The following is a 24823-nucleotide window of genomic DNA, read 5'->3' on the forward strand; positions in this document are numbered from 1 at the left end:
TCTAGTCCACGCTGAACTGTTACTCTCACCTAGTCCCACCGACCTGCACTCAGCCCATAACCCTCCATTCCTTTCCTGTCCATATAGCTGTCCAATTTAACTTTAAACAACAACATCGAACCTGCCTCAACCACTTCTGCTGGAAGCTCGTTCCACACAGCTACCACTCTCTGAGTAAAGAAGTTCCCCCTCATGTTACTCCTAAACTTTTGCCCTTTAACTCTCAACTCATGTCCTCTTGTTTGAATCTCCCCCACTCTCATTGGAAAAAGCCTATCCACGTCAACTCTATCTATCCCTCTCAATTTTAAATACCTCTATCAAGTCCCCCCTCAACCTTCTACGTTCCAAAGAATAAAGACCCAACTTGTTCAACCTTTCTCTGTAACTTAGGTGATGAAACCCAGGTAACATTCTATTACTTAAGAAAAATTTAGGTAGGTACAAGGATGGGAGGGGCACGGCGAGCTATGGTCCAGGCGCAGGTCAATGGGTCAAGGCGAATTAATAGTTTGGCATGGACTAGATGGGCTGAAGGGCCTGTTTCTGTGCTGTAGTGTTCTATCAGGATGGTAGGGTTGAGCTAGCCTGTAGGTCACCCTTGGGCAAGGTGAGCACCTGATTAGCCCCCCCCCCCGATCAAAGGTCACATGAAGCCATGGGCGCAAGTGATGGATGATCAGATGGGCAAATGGTGCACATCACAAGCCCTAGTTATGCAACGACTGATGCCAGGCGGACAATGTCTGAAGAGTATTGATAATGTCTGGGGTCACCCGTCTTGTAAAGACACTGCCCAGAAGAAGACAATGGCAAATTGTTTCTGTCGAAAAATTTGCCAAGAACAGTCATGATCATGGAAAGACCATAATCGCCCATGTAATACGACATGACACGTAATGAGCAAATAAGTGTTCTATGACTCCATGGCTCCATAAAGTGACATCGTCTGTGTCATATGTTGCACGGAGATGGGCTGAGATGGCACAAGAACACTGTGGACCTGTTGTTTCAAATGGCCAGCTTTGGTGTCAAACATCGCCTGTAACTTCTGAATACACCCTCCAAACTCAGAGTTATACTGCAGGGAAATAAACCCCTCAGCCCAACTCATCCGTGTTGATCAAGTTGCCTACCTGACCTGGTTCAATGTATGTGCATTTGCCCTACATACCTCTCCTATCAATTATACCTGCCTGCTCCACTTCCTCCGGTAACTCCTTCTACATATCTTCCTACCTTCTGTTGAAAAATGCTGCCCCTCAGATACTTACAGAAAAAAGATTAAATTCATTCCTTTAAATCCTTTCTGCCTCACCTTAAACCTATTCCATCTTGTGTACTGACAGAGATGGGAATTGTTGGTCCCACAATTAGACAGTCACTACTGTGGTTTTATTTTGCTTTAGGTTTTCACAGAGGTTTTTTCTGACTAAGATTTTTTTTCTTGGCTTCCCAGAAACAGCCTTAATCCTTGCAAAGCTGTGGTTACATGAACCAGTCTGCAGTTGGGTAGGATTAGTAGCTAGTGGGTTGCCAATGACCATTTCACCAGACAGTCATTGGATTACAGTCTCGTGAAAGGCTGGCATAATTCCAGCAGTGTGGGACATTCGCCCAATCAAAGGAATTCATATTGATGGACCAATGGGAAACTCCTTCCTGGGCAGTTGAACCATTATCATCTACTCCCTTCCACGGAACCTTATAGGGGAAAAAAAAATCATGTTGATGGATCAATGAGAAACTCCTTCCTGGGCAGGTGACCAATCATCACCTACCTCCTTCCACAGAACCCGACAGGGGAAAAACATTCATATTGGTGAATCAATGGGGAACTCCATCCTGGGCAAGTGACATAGCCCTTTCCACAGGATCCCAGAAGGGAAAAAAGCAAGGAATTGGAATTGGAACTGAGCTAGACCAAGGTAAAACAATATCATAATGCAGAAATAAGCTACAGAGAAAGTGCAGTGAATAAACAATAAGGTACAAGGCCACAACGAGGTAGGTTTTAAACTCGAGGGTCCATCTTATCATACTTGGGAACTACTTATTAGTTATAACAGCAGGCTGGAAGCTGTGCTTTCAGGCAAGGGCAACACTGTCAATATTCCATCTTAACATACTAAGGAGTGATTTATTAGTCTTATAACAGCTTTCCTGGTGCTAGGTGTTTTCAGGTAAGGGCATTTCCGTAAAGAAGAAAAGAAGGAAGGAGTCACATTCCAACAGCACACTGCCAAGTCTCAGGTACCCAAAATGCACCTCACACACTGAAATATTTCATCACTGCAACGGTCATTTACACGTTGTGCAGGACAGAAGGACGGGCACCAGAAGTGGAGCCACGGCATCATAGCGTCAGGGTTCGGAGTTCAATTCCAATGTCCCCTGTAAACAGGTTTGTACGTTCCTTCCTGAGTGCATGTGGGTTTCTTCCTGGTGCTCCAGTTTCAGAATCAGAATCAGGTTTATCATCACCAGCATGTGTCATGGAATTTGTCAGCTTAGCAGCAGCAGTTCGATAAAATTCATGATCATATGGAAGAAAACAATTAAACAAAGAAGTAAATTAATTACAGTATATGTATATTGAATAGATTAAAAATAGTGCAAAGACAGAAATAATATATACTTAAAAAAAGAGAGAGGTAGTGTTCATGGGTTCAATGTCCATTTAGGTAACTGATGGCAGAGCGGAAGAAGCTGTTCCTGAATCACTGAGTGTGTGCCTTCAGGCATTTGTACCTCCTTCCTGATGGTAACTATGAGAACAAGGCATGGCCTGGGTGATGGGGGTCCTCAATAATGGACGTCACCTTTTTCAGACTTTGAAGATGTCATGGGTACTGCAGAGGCTAGTACCCAAGATGGAATTGATTAATTACTTCCTGTAGCTTCTTTCAGTCCTGTGCAGTAGATCCCCACGCCTCCCCGCCAATACCAGATAGTGACGCAGCCTGTCAGAGTGCTCTCCATGTTACATCTATAGAAGTTTTCGACTGTTTTAGGTGACAAACCAAATCTTTTCAAACTCCAAATGAAATTTAGCCGCTGCCTTGCTGTCTTTATAGCTCCATTGATGTGTTGGGACCCAGTTAGGTCCTCAGAGATCATGACACCCAAGAACTTGAAACTGCTCACTCTCTCCACATCTGATCCCTCTATGAGGATTGGTTTGTGTTCCCTCACCTTACCCTTCCAAAAGTACACAATCAGCTCTTTTGTCTAGAGTGCAAGGTTGTTGCTACGACACCACTCAACTAGCTGGTATACCTTGCTCCTGTACACCCTCTCATCTCCCTCCGAGATTCTACCAACAATGATTGTATCATCAGGAAATTTATAGATGGTATTTGAGCTATGCCTAGCCACACAGTCATGGGTATATAGAGAGTAGAGCAGTGGGCTAAGCACACACCCCTGAGGTGCGCCAGTGTTGATCATCAGCGAGGAGGTGATATTATCATCAATCCAAGTAGATTGTGGTCTTCCAGTTAGGAAGTCGAGGATCCAATTGCAGAGGGAGGTACAGAGGTCCAGGTTTTGTAACTTCCCAATCAGGATTGTGAGAATGATGGTGTTAAATGCTGAGCTACAGTCAATGAACAGCTCCTGACATAAGTGTTCCTCCCGCAGGCCAAAGACATACAGATTAGTAGGTCAATTGGTCTTTGTAAATTGTCCCATGATAAAGCTAGAGTTAAGTCAATGGGTTGCTAGGCAACACGGCTTGAAGAGACAGATGGGCCTTTCTCTAAATAAATAATGCCTTGTGTCCAAACCCCAGCTCAGACTAGTTAATGCAAATATCTAATCAGCCAATCATGTGGCAGCAACTCAATGCATAAAAGCATGCAGACATAGTCAAGAGGTTCAGCTGTTGTTCAGACCAAACATCAGAATGGGGAAGAAATGTGATCTAAGTGACTTTGACTGTGGAATGATTGTTAGTGCCAGACCGTGTGGTTTGAGTATCTCAGAAACTGCTGATCCCTTGGGATTTTCATACAAAACAGTCTCTAGAATTTACTGAGAATGATGTGAGAAACAAAAAGCGGCAATCCTATGAGTGAAAATGCCTTGTTAATGACAGAGGTCAGAGGAGAATGGCCAGAATGGTTCAGGCTGACAGGAAGGCGACAGTAACACAAGTAACCACACGTTACAACAGTGGCGTGCAGGAGAACATCTCTGAACACACAGCATGTTGAACGTTGAAGCAGATGGGCAGCAGAAGACCATGAACATACACTCTGCGGCCAGTTTATTAGGTACAGGAGCTTGAAGTTGAACTAGTTCAGTTAAAATTCTTTGTGCTAACCTGCACTCTACCAGGAAGCATTCCTGATCTATAAAAGGTTTCATCCACTAAACCACTTCTTAACGCTGTTGCTTTGTTGGTTAAATCTTACGGGAAGTTCTCAGTTTGAACAATGTCCCAAAAGCAACTGGATTTCAAACAGCCACACATGCTTTGAGCCGCAGGCACCGTTCTGGGGTGCAATTTGCAGAAGTTCTGGCAAGCATCCAAGTAATATTCCAAGAAGAAGCCAGTTGGCTTCTACTCACAGGACACAAGCCAAAGGCCTTCAGGAGCAGATGGAGACTTCATATTTTTCAAACTTGTATGAGTGCTGGGGAACTTACCACTGCAGGCACTCAGAGTCAGAGATGGGTCGTCCAAGGTAAGGCTTCATGTTATGCTTCTGGATAAACAAACTTCCAAATCATAGAACATAGAGCATACAAGAGAATTACTGCACAGTACAGGCCTTTCAGCCCATGATGTTGTGCCGATCTTTTAACCTACTCTAAGATCAATTTAACACTTCCCTCCTTGCATCTTTCTATCATTTATTTACTTATCTACCGGGGGTGGGGGGGACATCGACTCAGACCACGAGAGGCCTGCGTCGGGCATTTTCATGCCTTACAAGGTGCAGATTGGAAGTCTGTGTGGGGCGCCACTCCTCGCTCAGACACTAGAGCAATGTGTGGTTAAGTGCCTTGCTCAAGGACACAAACATGCTGCCACAGCTGAGGCTCGAACTAGCGACCTTCGGATCACTAGACGAACGCCTCAACCACTTGGCCACGTTATCTATCTAAGACTCTCTTAAATGCCCCTAATACGTCTGTCGCTACGACCATCCCCGGCAGGGTGTTCCACACACACACACACCACTCTCTGTGTAAAGAACTTACCTCTGACATTCTCCCCCCCATACTTTTGTCCAATCACCTTATAATTATGCCCCACCCCCCCACCCCCCCCATACTTAGCCACTTCTGCACTGGGAGGAAGATTGAGGGACCTATCCTTCAATTGAAGGTAGATCTGATAGAGGGGTATAGATAGGGTAAGCGCAAGCAGGCTTTTTGTACTGAGGTTGGGTGGGTCTACATCTGGAGGTCATGGGTTAAGATTGAACGGTGAAGAGTTTAGGGAGAACATGAGGGGGAAGCTCTTCACTCCAAGGGTAGTGAGAGTATGGAGTGAGCTGCCAGTGGTGTTTGTGAGCTTGATTTCAATGTTTTTCAGAAGGTTGGATAGGTACATGGATGGTAGAGGTATGGAAGGCCCCAGTGCAGGTCAATGGGAGTAGGCAGTTTAAATGGCGTGGCCTTGACTAGATGGGCCAAAGGGCCTCTTTCAGCGCTGTACTTTTCTATGACTGTCTGAATCTAGGACTCTAAGTGTTTTACTGAACAATGAGTCCAGTTTCCCTTACCTTGCTCAAATCTCAGCCCAAGTGTAAATATTTCTATTCTGCTTTCTCCATGACGTTCCCTTATTGGGTTTCTTACCAAACTGCTGGCTCTGGAGTCCCAAACTAACAGCTAAGCCATGAGTTCAAACCCCTAGAGTGCAGTTTGGAGAATTTTTTTCACTATTTAAAATATCTGAAATCATATGGACGCCAACACTGTAGTATAATCCTAAGTTCTTGAGAAATGACTTTGGTTCAGGTCACTGTGATACATAGAACTGCTCCTTACAAAGGTAAACAGGAGCTTCATTTGTCACATTACATCATAACATTGAAACAAACAGTAAATGTGTCATTTGCGTCAAATCCAATCAGCGAAGTTGAACCTGAATCAGAATCAGACTTCTTGTCACTGGCATGTGTTGTTAAATTTGGTGTTTTGTGGCAGCAGTACAATGCAGGACATAAAAGAGTAAATAAATATGAAAATTACAATAATATCAATTACAATAGAAATATATATTAATTTTTTAAATTAAATAAGTACTGCAAAAAAAGAGCAGGGATACAGTGGGACACTGATAGGATGCAAAACTGGGCTGAAAAATAGCAGATGGAGTTCAACCCAGATAAGTGTGAGGTAGGTCAAATATGATGGCAGAATATAGCGTGAGTGGCAAGACTCTTGGCAGTGTGGAGGATCAGAGAGATCTTGGGGTCCGAGTCCATTGGACACTCTAAGCTGCTGCACTTGACTCTGTGGTTAAGAAGGCATACGGTGCACTGGCCTTCATCAACCGTGGGACTGAGTTTAGGAGCCGAGAGGTAATGTTGCAGCTATATAGGATCCTGGTCAGACCCCACTTGGAGTACTGTGCTCAGTTCTGGTCGCCTCACTACAGGAAGGATGTGGAAACCATAGAAAGGGTGCAGAGGAGATTTACAAGGATGTTACCTGGTTTGGAGAGCATGCCTTATGAGAATAGGTTGAGTGAACTTGGCCTTTTCTCCTTGGAGCGACGGAGGATGAGAGGTGACCTGATAGAGATGTACAAGATAATGAGAGGCATTGATCGTGTGGATAGTCAGAGGCTTTTTCCCAGGGCTGAAATGTCTAGCACGAGAGGGCACAGTTTTAAGGTGCTGGGAAGCAGGTACAGAGGAGATGTCAGGGGTAAGTTTTTTACGCAGAGAGTGGTGAGTGCGTGGAATGGGCTGCCTGCAACGATAAGGTCATTAAGAGACCTCCAGATAGGTATATGGAGCTTAGAAAAATAGAGGGCTATGGGTAACCCTGGGTAAACTCTAAGGTAAGGATATGTGCAGCCCAGCTTTGTGGGCCGAAGGGCCTGTATTGTGCTGTAGGTTTTCTACGTTTCTATGGTGAGGTAGTGTTCATGGGTTCATTGTCCATTCAGAAATCTGATGGCGGAGGGGAAGAAGCTGTTCCTAAAAGAGTGGGTGGGGTTCTTCAGGCTCCTGTACCTCCACTCTAATGGTAGTAACGAGAAGAGGGCATGTCCTCGTTGATGGAGGTCCTTAACAATGAGTGCCACCTTTTTGAGGCATCGCCTTCTGAAGATGTCCTTGTTGGTCGGGATCCTGTGCAGTGGCCCCTCCATACCAGATGACGATGAAACCAGTCAGAGTGCTCTCCACAGAACATCTGCAGAAATTTGCTGCGGTCTCAGGTGACATACTAATTCTCCTCAAGCTCCAAATAAAATATAGCTGCCAGAGTGCCGTCTTTATAATTGCTTCAAATTGCTGGGCCTAGGATGGATCTTCAGAGGTGTTGACATCAAGCAGTACATTCCAGATAATGATCTCACCCAGAGCACTGTACATGCATGAACAGTGACTACTGGGGGGACTAGTCAAGACATTATTAACAAATCAGGTTCCTAAAGTTGTTTGATCTTCAGTCCAGCCTTTTGCTAATCTTGTGCATGCCAGACGGTGATGCAACCAATTAGAATACTCGCCTCCTAAATCTGTAGAAATTTTCTGGATTGTGCCGGGGGGCAGCTCACAAGTATTGCCATGTTTCCTGCACCAAATTCCCTACTGTAACTACCCACCTCCACTCAGTCTTGATTCAACATTATGATCTGATTGAAACATATAAGATTATTAAGTGATTGGACACGCTAGAGGCAGGAAACATGTTCCCGATGTTGGGGGAGTCCAGAACCAGAGGCCACAGTTTAAGAATAAGGGGTAGACAACTTAGTACGGAGTTGAGGAAAAACTTTTTCACACAGAGGGTTGTGGTTCTGTGGAATGCTCTGCCTCAGAAAGCAGTGGAGGCCAATTCTCTGGATTCTTTCAAGAAAGAGTTAGATAGAGCTCTTAAGGATAGCGGAGTGAAGGGATATGGGGAGAAGGCAGGAAAAGGGTTCTGATTGTGGATGATCAGCCATGATCACAGTGGATGGTGGTGCTGGCTCGAAGGGCTGAATGGCCTACTCCTGCACCTATTGTCTATTGTCTATTAACATCGGGACACGAAACATCAAAAATGCCTTTCCCCGCTCACGGATGCTGCTCCTCCAGCAGTTTGTTTGTTGCTCAAAATACATCATCTGCAGTCTCGTTCAGTACGCCCTGCACTTGACTACTTTCCTGTTTAAACCCACACACAATGCACTGGAGGAACTCAGAGTTATTTGAAAATTTAATTTATTTATTATTTATTTTCAGGTGTCTGGTAAGAAATCAGGATGCTGTCTGTATTGGAGACCTTTTTCTAACAGGAGAGGTTGAGCGAGTTATGACTTTTCCCTTTGGAGCAAAGGAGGATGATTGCTGACTTGATGGTCCTTCCCACCCCTCCCGCCCCTCCCACCCATATACTTATCCAAACTTCCTTAAATGAACCCACTTCCACAGGCAGTTCATTCCACACTCACAGCACCCTTTAAGTGAAGAGGTTCCCCTCAGGTTGTCCTTAAATATTTCACCCTTCACCCTTAACCTATGACTTCTAGTTCTAACCTTACCCAGCCACAGTGGAAAAAGCCTGCTTGCACCTATCTACCCTATCTATACCCATCAATTTTTGTATTCTTCTATCAAATCCCCCCTCATTCTCCTACACTCCAGAAAATAAAGTCCTAACTTACTCAAACTTCTCCTATAACTCAGGTCCTCAAATACTGGCAACATCCTTATTCTTAATCATTGCCTTGAAGGAATTGCTGTAATTTTTGATGCCCTTTTACTAATTAAGAACTTATTTCAACCTCTGCTTTAAATATACTCAATGACTTGGCCTCCACAACAATCTGTGGCAATGAATTCCACTGACTCACCACCTTCTGGCTAAAAAAATTCCTTCTCATCTCTGTTATAAAAGGGAAGTCCTTCTATTCTGAGTTTGTGCCCTCTGCTCCTGGACCCTCACCGAAGGAAACATCCTCTCCACATCCACTGTATCTAGACCTTTCAATATCAGTAGATTTCACTGAGAACCCCATCATTCTTCTAAACTCCGACATATACAGACACAGAGCCAATAAATGTTCCTCATACATTCATCCTTTCACTCCCAGAATAATTCTCGTGGACCTCCTCTGGACCCTCTCCAATGCCAGCACATCTTTTCTTAGATAAGAGGCCCAAAACTGCTCGCAATACTCCGTGTGGTCTGAACAATGCCTTATAAAGCCTCAGCATCGCATTCTTGCCTTCATATTCAAATCCTCGCAAAATGAATGCTAACATTGTATTTGCCTTCCTTACCATTTGACCTTTGCTGCACCTACTTAAACCAGCCAGTGATCTGGTAATATAATAGGATCTATTTTATCCTATAATATTGCAGAATTTTATAATATCCTTAAGGTTGCTTACGCCAGGGGTGGTTGTGAGGATAAGCTCCCACTACCTATTAAAAGCTCCCAGTGGCGTGCATCTCAAATAGCCTCTGACAACCAAATCCAGCTCCTGGCCTTCACGTGTGGCTTAGCTACTAAGACCAGCAGAACTGTTTCTACTGACAGAAGAAGGGGCGAAGGTGCTTTAAGATCAGTTGCTTCGGGCAGATGGGGCTTATCAGCCATGGTTGGCAGCTCGTTTAGGAGAAGGGAAACTGATCACAAGCCTCCGCTGCCTTGCGGCTGTACCCACTCCTGGGGAAGGCTACAGGGTAAACCTCGAGGGGAAAAGTCCAGAGCTGGAATTCCGAAGGCAATCCTATGTTGAGTTCAATGCTGACTGGCAGTTTGGTACCAAACTGTATCGGTCTCTGCCGTTCCTGTGGGTTCATCAGATGCATTGAGAAGAGGAGCCAGCTACCTGGGCAACAGCTTGCTCTCTACATCGTACTGCCAGGCTTGCATATCTACACAGCCAGGACGCAACGTCCATCGTCGACCCTGACCAACGGAGTTCTCACTATTAGGATATTATAAATTAGATAGATAGATAGATATACTTCATTGATCCCGAGGGAAACTGGGTTTCGTTACAGCTGCACCAACCAAGAATAGAGCGTAAATATAGCAATACAAAAACCACAAACAATCAAACAACAAAATGCAAACTATGCCAGATGGAAAATAAGTCCAGGACCAGTCTATTGGCTCAGGGTGTCTGACCCTCCACGGGAGGAGCTGCAAGTTCGATGGCCACAGGCAGGAACGACCTCCCGTGACACCCAGTGTTGTATCTCAGTGGAATATGGCCGAAGTCCAACAGTAAAAAGTATGCAAAATATCCTAATATTCTAAGGACCTGTGATCCTGGGAATATTAAATGATTTATGCCACACCTTGATTTAAAAAAAAGATTAAATCCTATGAAGTCACAGTGAATCTTGTTTAATGATCATGGGGTTTTTACAAGGAACAGAGAACATAGAATAGTATTGCATGGGACAGGCCCCTGGGCCCACAACGTTGTGCTGATACTCTAACCTACTCCAACATCAATCTAACACTTCCCTCATACATAGCCCACCATTATTTTTCTCATGTCCATGTGGCTTTCTAAGAATTTCTTAAATGTCCCTAGTTTATTTGCCACCATCCCTGACAGCGCATTGCATACACCCACCACTCTGTATGTAAAAAAGCCTACTTCTGCCATTTCCTCTATACTTTCCTCCTGTCACCTTGAAGTTACGCCCCCTCATAGTAGTCATTACATGCCAGAGAACAGACAAAGTAACTGAAATAATAGGCAAGAGGCGAACAGGATACAATTTTGTAATCCAAATGGATTCCAAAGTTTCTGTCCAACATTTTTTTTCTTTTTTTTCCTTTTTTTCTATTGTATTTCCAAGCTTGTTGTCTTTTGCACATTGCTTGTTTGTCTGTCCTGTTGGTGCTGTCTTTCATTGATTCCATTATGGTTATTGGATTCATTGGGTATGCCCGCAAGGAAATGAATCTCAGGGTTGCATATGGTAACATGTGAGTACTTGGATAATAAATTTACTTTGAACTTTGAACACTTGAACTTCTAAAGAGAAAATCTACACAGGTCAGGAAGATTTCCTTGTCAGGCCATTGTGTATAGGAGTTGAGACATTATGATACAGTTGTATAAGTCACTGGCGAGGGCACATTTGGAGGACTGTGTACAGCTTTGGTCATCCTGTTGAAGGAAAGATGCAGTTGAACTGTAAAGATTTACAAAGGCGTTGGTAGTTCTAGAGGGCCTGGGTATGGCACGGCTTGGACTGTGGGGCAACTTTTTCACACAGAGTGTGGTGGGTAAATGGGAGGAGCCATCAGAGGACGAGTAGAGGTTTAGCGGTATCGTTTGAGAAGCACTTGGACGCATACATGGAGGGGTGGGGCTTAGGGGATATGGGCTGAAAGCAGAAATCAGAACTAGCTGTGTGGACAATGTCGTCAGCATGGACTTGATGGGCTGGAAGGTTGTATCCTTGCTATGTTGCTCTATGACTCTAACATCCAGATAGCTCCAGAGGAGGAGAATGGTTAAGTCCTTGGATAGAACATAGAACATAGAATAGTACAGCACAGTACAGGCCCTTTGGTCCACATTGTTGTGCCGACCCTCAAACCCTGCCTCCCATAAAACCCTCCACCTTAAATTTCTCCATATACCTGTCTAGTAGTCTCTTAAACTTCACTAGTGTATCTACCTCCACCACTGACTCAGGCAGTGCATTCCACGCACCAACCACTCTCTGAGTAAAAAACCTTCCTCTAATATCCCCCTTGAACTTCCCACCCCTTACCTTAAAGCCATGTCCTCTTGTATTGAGCAGTGGTGCCCTGGGGAAGAGGCGCTGGCTATCCACTCCATCTATTCCAACATCTTGTATACCTCTATCATGTCTCCTCTCATCCTCCTTCTCTCCAAAGAGTAAAGCCCTAGCTCCCTTAATCTCTGATCATAATCCATACTCTCTAAACCAGGCAGCATCCTGGTAAATCTCCTCTGTACCCCTTCCAATGCTTCCACATCCTTCCTATAGTGAGGTGACCAGAACTGGACACAGTACTCCAAGTGTGGCCTAACCAGAATTTTATAGAGCTGCATCATTACATCGCAATTCTTAAACTCTATCCCTCGACTTATGAAAGCTAACACCCCATAAGCTTTCTTAACTACCCTATCCACCTGTGAGGCAACTTTCAGGGATCTGTGGACATATACCCCCAGATCCCTCTGCTCCTCCACACTACCAAGTATCCTGCCATTTACTTTGTACTCTGCTTTGGAGTTTGTCCTTCCAAAGTGTACCACCTCACACTTCTCCGGGTTGAACTCTAACTGCCACTTCTCAGCCCACTTCCGCAACCTATCAATGTCTCTCTGCACTCTTTGACAATCCTCTACAGTATCTACAAAACTAACCAACCTTTGTGTCATCTGCAAACTTACCAACCCACCCTCCTACCCTGACATCCAGGTTGTTAATAAAAATCACGAAAAGTAGAGGTCCCAGAACAGATCCTTGTAGGACACCACTAGTCACAGTCCTCCAATCTGAATGTACTCCCTCCACCACCACCCTCTGCCTTCTGCAGGCAAGCCAATTCTGAATCCACCTGGCCAAACTTCCCTGGATCCCATGCCGTCTGACTTTCTGAATAAGCCTACCGTGTGGAACCTTGTCAAATGCCTTATTAAAATCCATATAGATCACATCCACTGCACTACCCTCATCTATATGCCTGGTCACCTCCTCAAAGAACTCTATCAGGCTTGTTAAATATGATCTTCCCTTCACAAAGCCATGCTGACTGTCCCTGATCAGACCATGATTCTCTAAATGTCCACAGATCCTATCTCTAAGAATCTTTTCCAACAGCTTTCCCACCACAGACGTAAGACTCCCTGGTCTATAATTACCTGGACTATCCCTACTACCTTTTTTGAACAAGGGAAAAACATTCGCCTCCTTCCAATCCTCTGGTACCATTCCCGTGGACAATGAGGACATAAAGATCCTAGCCAGAGGCTCAGCGATCTCTTCCCTCGCCTCATGGAGCAGCCTGGGGAATATTCCGTTCGGCCCTGGAGACTTATCCATCCTAATGTATTTTAACAACTCCAACACCTCTTCTCCCTAAATATCAACATGCTCCAGAACATCAACCTTACTCATATTGTCCTCACCATCATCAAGTTCCCTCTCATTGATGAATACTGAAGAGAAGTATTCATTGAGGACCTCGCTCACTTCCACAGCCTCCAGGCACATCTTCCCACCTTTATCTCTAATCGGTCCTACCTTCACTCCTGTCATCCTTTTGCTCTTCACATAATTGAAGAATGCCTTGGGGTTTTCCTTTACCCTACTCACCAAGGCCTTCTCATGCCCCCTTCTTGCTCTTCTCAGCCCCTTCTTAAGCTCCTTTTCTGCTACCCTATATTCCTCAATAGACCCATCTGATCCTTGTTTCCTAAACCTCACGTATGCTGCCTTCTTCCTCCTGACTAGATTTTCCACCTCAATTGTCACCCATGGTTCCTTCACCCTACCATTCTTTATCTTCCTCAACGGAACAAATTTATCCCTAACATCCTGCAAGAGATCTCTAAACATCGACCACATGTCCATAGTACATTTCCCTGCAAAAACATCATCCCAATTCACACCCGCAAGTTCTAGCCTTATAGCCTCATAATTTGCCCTTCCCCAATTAAAAATTTTCCTGTCCTCTCTGATTCTATCCTTTTCCATGATAATGCTAAAGGCCAGGGAGCGGTGGTCACTGTCCCCCAGATGCTCACCCACTGAGAGATCTGTGACCTGACCCGGTTCGTTACCTAATACTAGATCTAGTATGGCATTCCCCCTAGTTGGCCTGTCAACATACTGTGACAGGAATCCGTCCTGGACACACTTAACAAACTCTGCCCCGTCTAAACCCTTGGAACTAATCAGGTGCCAATCAATATTAGGGAAGTTAAAGTCACCCATGATAACAACCCTGTTATTTTTGCACCTTTCCAACATCTGCCTCCCAATCTGCTCCTCGGTATCTCTGCTACTACCAGGGGGCCTATAGAATACCCCCAGTAGAGTAACTGCTCCCTTCCTGTTCCTAACTTCCACCCATATTGACTCAAAAGAGGATCCTGCTACATTACCCACCCTTTCTGTAGCTGTAATAGTATCCCTAACCAGTAATGTCACACCTCCTCCCCTCCCTCCCCCATCCCTTTTAAAGCACTGAAATCCAGGAATATTGAGAATCCATTCCTGCCCTGGTGCCAGCGAAGTCTCTGTAATGGCCACTACATCATAATTCCATATATGTATCCAAGCTCTCGGTTCATCACCTTTGTTCCTGATGGGCAACATACCTGGAAAACTCTTTGAGGGCAGGTAACAATATTGCTTCACTCATGTATCTATAGAAAGAAAAAATCTCTTACCCTTGTACGTTCCTGTGTTTGTATGCACTGTGATCCCTTATTTTGTTCTCAGTTATCTGTTGGATCTTTGAGAAGAGTTAAGCTGTCAGCAAATCTGTTTATACTTGGACCACATTCATCAGAATATGGAGACAAACGTTCCCTGGCTAGGTGTTTAACAAATTATGTACTTAGCAACTGGATGCATGTTTGACCTGCTAAATCATTCACACATCAGCTACTGCCAATCTCACCAAGACTATAATTGGCTGATCTCCTGGGGTCGTTATCCAATCACAGGAAGGCCAATGCATATGGAGCCCTCAGCAACACACACAGAGTGCAGGAGGAACTCAGCTGCTCAGGCAGCGTCTATGGAAACGAGTGAACGGGCAACGTTTTGGGCCAAGACCCTTCTTCAGGACTGAGAAGGAAGGAGGAAGCAGCCAGAATAAAGAGGTGGAGGGAGGGGAAGGAGGCTAGCTGGAAGGTGACAGGTGAAGCCAGGTGATAGAGGGCTGGACAGGAAGGAATCTGATAGGAGAGGAGAGTGGACCGTAGGAGAAAGGGAAGGTGGAGGGGACCCTGTGGAGAAGTAATAGGCACGTGAGAAGAGCCCTTGCCTCTTCATAACACATTTCCTAGACTCCTCAGAACAGTTTTGTAAGCATCAGAGCTGTTTATCAGGGCAGCTGTAGATGCACCAGTCACCATGAGTTTAAAATGCATAGATAGTACATTCCAAATGATGAATAATCCTCAGCAGGCTCCCAGTGGCTGTTTCTCAAGGGGGATAACAATACCTTGTCTCCTGTTTACTTCAGACTGTTTTTCTTTGTCTAGGTTACAGCCTGCTCTTGCATAAGCAACACGCACTAAGTGCTGAAGGAACTCAGCAGGTCAGGTAACATCTATGGCAAGGAATAGACAGTTGACACTTCAGGCCAGGACCCTAATGTCGCCTGTTTATTCCCCTTCATAGCTGCTGCCTGACTTGCTGAGTTCCTTCAGCAGTTTGTGTGTGTTACTCAAGATTTCTAGCATCTGCAGAATCCCCTGTGTCTAAGACTTGCTGCACTTTTGTCAGCAGTGTTTCCTGAAGAAATTATTCCATTTTTTGCGTACATCCCACAGCTTGTCATTTCACAGTTCATTTAACCATTTTCTGTCCAGTTCTAAAGACTTTATTTTGTGATAATGTGTCTCAATAAACAGTTGACCCAAGAGCTTGGTCTGAAATGTAACTGTTTATTCCCCTCCAAAGATGCTGCCTGACTTGCTGAGTTCTTCCGGTGTTTTGTGTGTGTTGCTCAAGATTTCCAGCATCTGCAGAATCTCTTCTGTTTATGATCACAAATAAATTAGCCTCTTTATCATATATTCCAAATATAAACCCCATCCAAACACTAAATGTGACTGGCCTAACTCAGAGCAGCAACCATTTAACGTGGAACTAAACAGGGAGGGTAGATCAGTACCGCACAGGATCATGCCTTTTGGCCCACAGGCTAATGAAATTAGTAACCAAATGCCAACTAAACTAATATATTCTAACTAATGGGGCGGCACGGTAGCACAACGGTTAGCAGAATGCTTTACAACACCAGCTGTGAGATTGGGTTTCAACTCCCAGCCCCGTCTGTAAGGAGTTTGTATGTTCTCCCCATGACCCGTGTGGGTTTCCTCCAGGTGCTCTGGTTTCCTCTCACCTTCCAAAGACATACGGGTTAGGGTGAATGATTGCGGACATGCTAAATTGGTGTTGGACTTGCGGGCTGCCTGCAGCGCAGCCTCAGGCTGTGTTGGTCATTGACACAAACGACACAGTTCAATGTTTCGATGTTTCAATGTACATGTGACAAATAAAGCTAATCTTTAATCCCTTCTGCCTACACAATGAAGTCAAAGTAAAATTTATTATCAGAGTACATACATGTCACCACATAAAATCCTGAAATGCTTCTGCCTGTGGGCATACCTAGCAAATCTATAGAATAGTAACTGTAAACAATGAAAACCAGTGTCCATATCCCTACATTCCCTGCACGTTCATGTGCCTGTTTAAGATTGTCTCTACCATACTTGTCTTACCACCACTCCAGGCAGCACATTCCACGCTCCCACCATACTCTGTGTTAAAGACTTGCCCCACACACCTTCTTTAAAGATCCTCCCTCGCTTTATATGCCTGTCCTCTTGTATTAGACATTTTAACACTGGCTCTCTACTCTACATCTCTCACAATCACACAAACCTCTGTCAGATCTCCCCTCAGCTTCTGACGCTCCAGAGAATCAATCCACTTGTAAGAGAAATTATCAGCCAGAACACCCCAAGAACAGACAAAGACGATTTCCTTGACAAATGACATCCACATCCTAACAGCTCAACAAACTATACCTTCTCTTTGAGTTAGGTTATTACTTAGCTGGACTTGGAGCTGGAAGCCCAAACTAAGTAGCTTTTAGCCTCCATCCTGACAGCATGAGCATCAATTTCTCTACTTTCTGGTAATTTCTCACCCCTCCCATTTCTCTTTTTTCCATTCCCCATTCTGGCTCCCCTTTCAAACCTTCTCTCCTCACTGGCCCATCACCTTCCTCTGGTGGCTCTCTTCCTTCTCTTTCTCCAATCCTCTCTTTTCCTATCAGATTCTTTCTCCTTCTGCCTTTTACAATTTTCACCTATTATCTTCTCCCTTCATCCTCTCTCCCCTACCACCTACCTTCCCCATCACCCGGTTTCACCTATCACTTGCCATCTTGTCCTCTTTGCCCACCTTCCTAATTGGGCTGCTTCCACCTTCCTTTCCAGTCCTGAGGAAGGGTCTTGGTCTGAAACGTTGACTGTTTATTCTCCTCCATAGACGCTGCCTGACCTGCCGAGTTCCTCCAGCACTTTGTGCTTGTTGCTCTGGATTTCCAGCATCTGTCTATAAATCACCTTCTTATCATGGATAAGTAGTCTTGCAGGGAAAGCTTGATAAATACGCAAGGAAGAAAGAGCTGGGGCACGTGGAGATGGATGACTAGGGAAGAATAGCATGCAATGCTGAGTTCTGTGCTGAAAACATTGTACACCTACAGAGGGTGGGATCATTGGGCCGGCCGATATCGTCAGAGCAACACACACAGAATGCTGGAGGAACTCTGCGGGTCGAGCAGCATCTCTAGAAAGGAATAAACAGTTGACATTTCAGGCTGAGATGCTTCATCAGGACTAGAAGCATAGAAACATAGAAAATAGGTGCTGGAGTAGGCCATTCGGCCCTTCCAGCCTGCACCACCATTCAGTACGATCATGGCTGATCATCCAACTCAGAACCCTGTACCCGCCTTCTCTCCATACCCCGTGATCCCTTTAGCCACAAGGGCCATGTCTAACTCCCTCTTAAGTATAGCTAATGAACTGGCCTCAGCTGTTTCCTGTGGCAGAGAATTCCACAGATTCACCACTCTCTGTGTGAAGAAGTTTTTCCTCGTCTTGGTCCTAAAAAGGCTTCCCCTTTATCCTTAAACTATGAAAGGAAAGGAAGCAGGGAAAAGCCAGAATAAGAAGGCTGTAGAGGGGAGGAGTACGAAGATGACAGGTGAATCCAGGTGAGGGGGGAGCGTAGGTGTGAGGGGGAGAAGGGGCTGAGAAGTGAGAGAGCACCACGTCACATCAGAGAGCAGTGCATGCAAACTCATCACGCTCAGAACTGCGCAGGAACCCTCCCGAGCTAATGATGCCTTCCACGGGAACGGCTGGGTACAATAGAGTATTGTACTCCTGCTAGGCAGGGCGTGTTGTGTAATGGGAGTTGCCAATGAGAACAATAAGGATATCTACATCCCCAGCGAGGCAGCGTAACAAACAACTCCTTTTCAGCTCAGGTTATCAGTACAATCACTGAACAAATATCATACTCCTTCATCCATTATTTTTGAATGAGTAAGCACAAAAACTGACATTAATTGGCAAAAGAACCAGAAGGGAGGTTTTTGCCATTATGGAGTATGAGCTGCCTGCAGTCGAATAGTGGGAGGTAATATCATTGAAACGAATTGAACAGGTATGGAGGGGTACGGTCTCGGTCCAGGTCGATGGGAGTAGGCAGTTTAAATGGGTTGATATGCACTAGATGGGCCAAAGGGCCTGTTTCTGTGCTGTACTTTTCTGTGACTCTATATATTGAAAGGCATGGATACAGTGGGCATGAAGAGGCTGTTCTCCATCACGCAGAGGTTCCCAACCTCTTTTATGGCATGGACCCCTACCATTTATCGAGGGGTTTGTGGACCCCAGTTTTGGAATCCCTGCACCCTCAGAATAGAGACATCCCATTAGAACAGTGATGATTAGGAATTCTTTTAGCTAGAGGCTGGTCAAGGTGTGGAATTCATCACCACAGACGGCTGTGGAAGCCAAGAAATTGGGTGTATTTAAAGTGATTCTTCGTTAGATATGCAAAGAATGCAGGGGAATGCAGGGGGCCTAATTCTGCTCCTATGTCTTATGGTCTTAAAGGGGCAGGAGAAATGAGATTCAGTGGAAGCTCTCAAAGGAGATTTAGATAACTCATTGAAAAGGGAGCACATGCAGGGTTGTGGGGAAGAACGGGGGGTGGGGTTGGACGGGGTTGGGATGCATTGGAAAAGTCTGTAGACATGCCAATAAAGGCAGGATGGGTGAGGTGTCTCCCTCTATGGTAGTCTCAGTTCTGTAAAAGAAAGTGGAAATTTCATAGAGTGCTACGGCACAGAAAAGGCCCTTCAGCCCATCTACTCTGTGCCGAACAGTTATTCTGCCCAGTCCCATTGACCTGCACATAGACCATAAACCTCCATGCACTTCCCAGCTACGTGCCTATCCAAATTGCTCTTAAATGTTGAAATCGAACCCACATCCACCACTTCTGCTGGCAGCTTATTCCACACTCACATCACCCTCCGAATGAAGAAGCTTTCACCCTTAACCCATAACCTCTAGTTTGACTCTCACACAGCCTCCATAGAAAAAGCCTGCCTACATTTAACCTGTCTATAACCTTCGTAATTTTGTATAACTATCAAATCTAAAAAAGGTGGACAATTCTGCTTTAATGGAGAATGGGCGTGAAAGCACAGAGGAACATCTGGAGAAATTTCTGAAACGCCCGTTCGCTGCTGTCATTACTGTGCGGTCGGGAATCTTTTGGAGGGTAGTCCTCAAAGCCACCGGCTTTGCTGGTCGAATTGTTCGGACAGAGATGGCGCTCAGTACTCGGTGTCAGAGAGCTGATCAGGGCTCGAAGTTTTCAGATGACTCAGAGTCGGACCGTGGTCGGGCATGGCAGGGAGAGTTTTTCTTCCCTCTCCCGTCTGCGTGAGATGTGGGACATTTGAGAAACTTTGACCTTTACTGTGCTCGTGGACTTCTTCATCAAGTTATGGTATTGTTACACTGTTTGTAACTAAATGTTATAATTATGTGGTTTTGTCAGTTTTTTCAGTCTTGGTTTGTCCTGTGTTTTGTGATATCACACCGGAGGAAATAATGTATCATTTCTTAATGCATGCATTACTAAATGACAATAAAAGAGGACTATGTGTCTTCATAATCATAAATCTGCCCACATTCTCCTAAAATCCAGGGAATAAAATCCCAACCTATTCAACTTCTCCACGTAACTCAAATCCTGGCAACATCCTCATAAACTTTCTCTGCACTCTTTTAATCTCAATAGTATCTTTCCTGTAGGTAAGTGACCGGAAATGCACACAATGCTCCAACTTTGACATATAGAACTTCAACATACCATCCTAACTCCTGTACTCAATTCTCTGATTTATTAAGGCCAATGTGCCAAAAGCTCTCTTTACATAACTTACCTACCTACTGTAATGAAATTGTGGAAGTGTGTTGCCAGATCCCTCTGTTCCACTGCACTCCCTTAGTCTAAGTTCCATGTTGGTTTGTCTTTAAAAAGTGCAACACCATCCACTTGAATGCATTGAAGCATCTCAGCCCAAAACATCAACTGTTTATTCCTCTCCTGGATGCTGCCCGACCTGCTGAGTTCGAGAGAGAGAGTTCGAGAGAGAGAGAGAGAGAGAGACAGAGAGAGATTCCATCTGCCGTTCTTTCACACCATTTTTCCAATCATGCGTTCACAAGTTGTTTTGATATTTGAAACTAGAAAGCACGTCTTTATGAGGAAAGTGGGTAAAAGTTCACACTGTAAGTACAAAATGCTGCGGGTACAAGATGTTTTGATTGAAAATATTATTGTCAAAGAAAATTATCAATGGATTAAGCAGTTTGCACATTGAAATAAGGACAATGTTGGAAATATGATATGACCTTGTTTTATTATTAATCCCATGTGGGCGTTAATAATTAATGCAATGGATTGTGTGATACTGTCTCAGAGACAAAAGGGCTCTTATTTCAACAGCCACCTGCACTTGCGTGGCCACTGGCTCCATTACAAGGTATTGAAATAGGTGACTTTGAGTTTTACAAACAGAATTTGGGTGGTGGGGTGAAGATATGTCTCTACCAAGGAGGTGTAGGGGTGCTCCTTCCCTCTGCATGTCTGCAGGTCAAGTTGTCACAGGGCTGTAATGAGGCTGAGTGGACTCACTGGGGCCAAATGGCCTGCTACAGAGGCACATCTCTAAATAAAACAAACTATAAACGCTGTCAAACACTCATCAAGTCAGGCAGCATCTGTGGGGAGAGAGAGAGAGAGAGAAAAGCAGCCAATGTTTCAGATCCAATGTTATTCTTTCATTTAAATAAGTTCATTTAGATAGCAGCAAAGCTGGGGGGAGAACAAAGGAAATACCTCCGGTAAGGCAAGATTTGACGATCTGATGTGGCAGTCAATATCAGACAAGTCTTGGGTTACGTTTCAGTGGAAGATGAGGGAAACTTCACTCAGAGGGTGGTGAGAGTGTGGAACGAGCTGTCAGCAGAAGTGGAGGATGCGGGTTCGATTGCAATATTTCGAGGAAATTTAGGTAGGTACATGGATGGGAGGGTTAAGGAGGACTATGCATCTGGTGCAGATCGATGGGACTAGGCAGATTAATAGTTCAGTACAGACTGGATGGGCCGAAAGGGCTTGTTTCTGTGCTGTAGTGTTCTATCATGGTGGCAGGGTGCAGATATGCCCCTACCAAAGGAAGTGTAAGGCGCTCCTTCCCTCCGCTAGCCTGCAGGTCACCCCTGGGCAAGGTGTCACACCAGATTAGCCCTCCCTCCCCACCGATCATGGTCATGTGAAGCCATGGGAGCAGGTGGTGGATGGTCGTATGAGCAGCTGGTGCATTTACAGGTCCTGGTTATGCGACCACTAACGCCAGGCAGACAATCTCTGCAGAGTATTGATAATGGCTGGGGTCACCCGTCTTGTAAAGACATTGCCCAGGAGAAGGCAGTGATAAACCACTTCTGTAAAAAAATTTCCTCATAATTATCATGGTTATGGAAAGACCATGATTGCCCACGTCATACGACACAGCACATAATGAGGGAGAAGGTGGGTGGGAGCGGGAGGGGGAGGAGGAACATGAAGTGAGAAGCTGGGAGGTGATAGTTGGAGGAGGCAAAGGGCTGAGGAAGAAGGAATCTGATAGGAGAGGAGAGTGGACCAGGGGAGAAAATGAAAGAGGTGGGACACCTGGTGAAGGTGACAGGCAGGTGGGGAGAAGGGAAGGGGTAAGAGGGAAGCCAGGATGAGGAATGGAAAAATAAATTTAAGTTGCAGAGAAGATAGCAAGAGGGATGGATAGTACAATGTAAGACACTGTGAGAAGGTCAATGGGTTCCATGGGGATCTCAGAGGCAGATGGCACTACCATGCCTGAGTTGCAAACAGCAGGGAAGTGGAATGTGCTCAATAGGTCAGGTTGTACCAACGCAGAGAAAAACTTGAGCAATTATATCACAGATGTTTGACTAACAGCCGAGATGGCCAGTTCTGATTCAGACAAAGAAAGCAAGTGGCCTTACAACAGTAGAGGAACAGGTCCTTTAGCCTGCCATATCCGTTCAAGCACATTTTCTATCATGCATTTTATTATGCACTAAGTGGCCACTTTATTACATTCCTCCTGTACCTAATAAAGTGGCCACTGAGTGTAGGTTTGTGGTCTTTTGCTGTTGTAGCCCATCCACTTGAAGGTTCAATGAGTTGTGTGTTAGAGAGGCTCTTCCGCACACCACTGTTGTAACGCGTGGTTATTTGAGTTACCATTGCCTTCCTGTCAGATTTAACCAGTCTGGCCATTCTCCTCTGACATCTCTCATTAATAAGGCAATTTTGCCCACAAAACTGCCACCTGCTGGATGTTTGTTCATTTATCACACAATTCTCCGTAAACTCTAGCAAGGGCTGTTGTGTCTGTGCCAACTACATATACATTAAATAAAAGCACGCACGTGAGAGATGGCTTTACCTGTTGTATTCACATGGCAGCGAGAGAGAACAATGCACATGTGTAGACAACAGATCAATACGTAGCAGAATCTCCCTTTCATAAACCCACATTCCAAATAAACATGCTTTCACTCTTTTGGGCAGCACTCTGTTTCTTTCAGGATAGCACCTCTGGACCTGTGGAGTGGTATCAGGTTTGGCAGGTGTCTTGTCAACGATAACATTCTCATCATGCCTCTGGACCTGTGAGGTGACATCAGGTCTGATAGGTATCTTGTCAAAGACAACCTTCTTGGTTGCCGGTGTCACATTCTGTCAGCAACATGATCACCACTCAGAGGTAAGTCTGGTGACTGTAATGCAGTCAACTCAGGTGTGTTGTTCAGTTGCACATCCAGAATCTAGTCCACATGGTATCTCCATGTCTGATCTCCAACATCCACTGTCTACATCAGTGGTCCAATTCTTGGAGCTATCTTGGGAGGATTTGCCACATCGATAACATTTTCGGCTTTTTGCACAATTCAGGGACATTTTATGTATTTCATGTTCTGACCCCCTTTACTGTAGTCCTGCTGCATCCTTTGCTGCAGTCTCTAACGATATTGCAATGGACAATGCCTATTCAAAGGTTAGGTCCCTTTCTGCCACTAGCTTCGTTTGAGTGCTTTGACTTTGCATGCTACATACAAGCCTGTCCCTTAATGCATCAGAAAGTCCATCTCTAAAGTCACAGCACTGGGAAAGTTTGTGCAGTTCTGCAATGTATTCAGAAATGCTTTCATCTTTTGACTGGTTTCTTTTGTAAAATCTAAACCTTTCAGCTATTGCCAGCGGTGCAGGGCTCAAGTGAGTTTGTATAATTGTAATAGTTACATCGAACATCTTGCTTGCTGGCTTTGCAGGGGTTACTAAGTTGCAGAAGAGACTGTACATACTTGGGCCCATTAAGCTAAGCGTAGGGACTTTCTTTTGCTCATCCACATTGTTTGTGTTACAATAAAGTTCCACCCTATCACTAAGCGACTCTCGGTCTTCATTAGCACTATCAAAATTGTCAACTTTCCTGACTGAAGCCATTGCCACGTTATTTTAATTCAGCGCATCTTTCACTATTACTCACAGGTCCATCAGCTTTCTCGTGCGGCTTAACTCTCGTTGTTTTGTCCCGTAACTGTCGGTGCAGTTCGTGATATTCTCTGACATTCAGGTTTGTACTTGTCACCAATTTGTTGTGTCTGTGCACAACTACATAAGTATTAAGTAAAAGCGTACACACAGGAAGTGGCTTCAACTGGTGTATTCGCATTGCAGTGAGAGAGAGAGAGAGAGAGAAAACATTGCACATGCATAGACAATAGTGCATGTGGAGACAACTGATCAATGTGTCATGCTAAGGGAGGGGTCATTGCTCTAAAAGAAATAGATCCATACATTACAAGGGTTCCCAATCTTTTTCATGCCATGGAGCTTACCATTAACCGAGGGCTTTGTAGACCCAGGTTAGGAACCCCTAAGCCTAAAGACTATTTTGTGCAAAAATCCCAGAAGATCAGCAGTTTTTGAGATACTCAAACCACCCCATCTGGCACTAACAAACATTCCATGGTCAAAGTTACTTTATCCCCATTCTGATGGTTAGTCGGAACAACAACTAAATCTGCATGCTTTTATGCATTGAGTTGCTGCCACATGATTGGCTGATGAGATATTTGCATTAACAGGTGTACCTAATACAGTGGGCAATGAGTGTACATACCCATGGTGTACCCCAGCTTGGGAACCCCACATGTTGGGTGTTTGATATTTTCTTGAACAGGCTCCATGGGGATTCTTTATTTCATGGCTGCCT

The 24823-nt window shown here is 44.8% G+C and overlaps 2 long non-coding RNA genes across 2 annotated transcripts in view; both read right to left on the bottom strand.

Annotated features, from left to right (window-relative positions):
- LOC140210974 (uncharacterized) overlaps window positions 1–14675 on the bottom strand; it is a 111255-nt gene extending 96580 nt beyond the window's left edge. Inside the window, exon 1 of the long non-coding RNA XR_011889351.1 lies at window positions 14586–14675. This is a non-coding gene — a long non-coding RNA (uncharacterized lncRNA). The remainder of the gene's footprint in view (window positions 1–14585) is intronic.
- A 6561-nt stretch (window positions 14676–21236) lies between these two features.
- The window catches only part of LOC140210972 (uncharacterized), a 51710-nt gene continuing 48123 nt past the window's right edge, over window positions 21237–24823 (bottom strand). Inside the window, exon 7 of the long non-coding RNA XR_011889349.1 lies at window positions 21237–21257. This is a non-coding gene — a long non-coding RNA (uncharacterized lncRNA). The remainder of the gene's footprint in view (window positions 21258–24823) is intronic.

Source organism: Mobula birostris, chromosome 16 (genome assembly GCF_030028105.1).
Source record: "Mobula birostris isolate sMobBir1 chromosome 16, sMobBir1.hap1, whole genome shotgun sequence".
NCBI lineage: Eukaryota > Metazoa > Chordata > Chondrichthyes > Myliobatiformes > Myliobatidae > Mobula > Mobula birostris.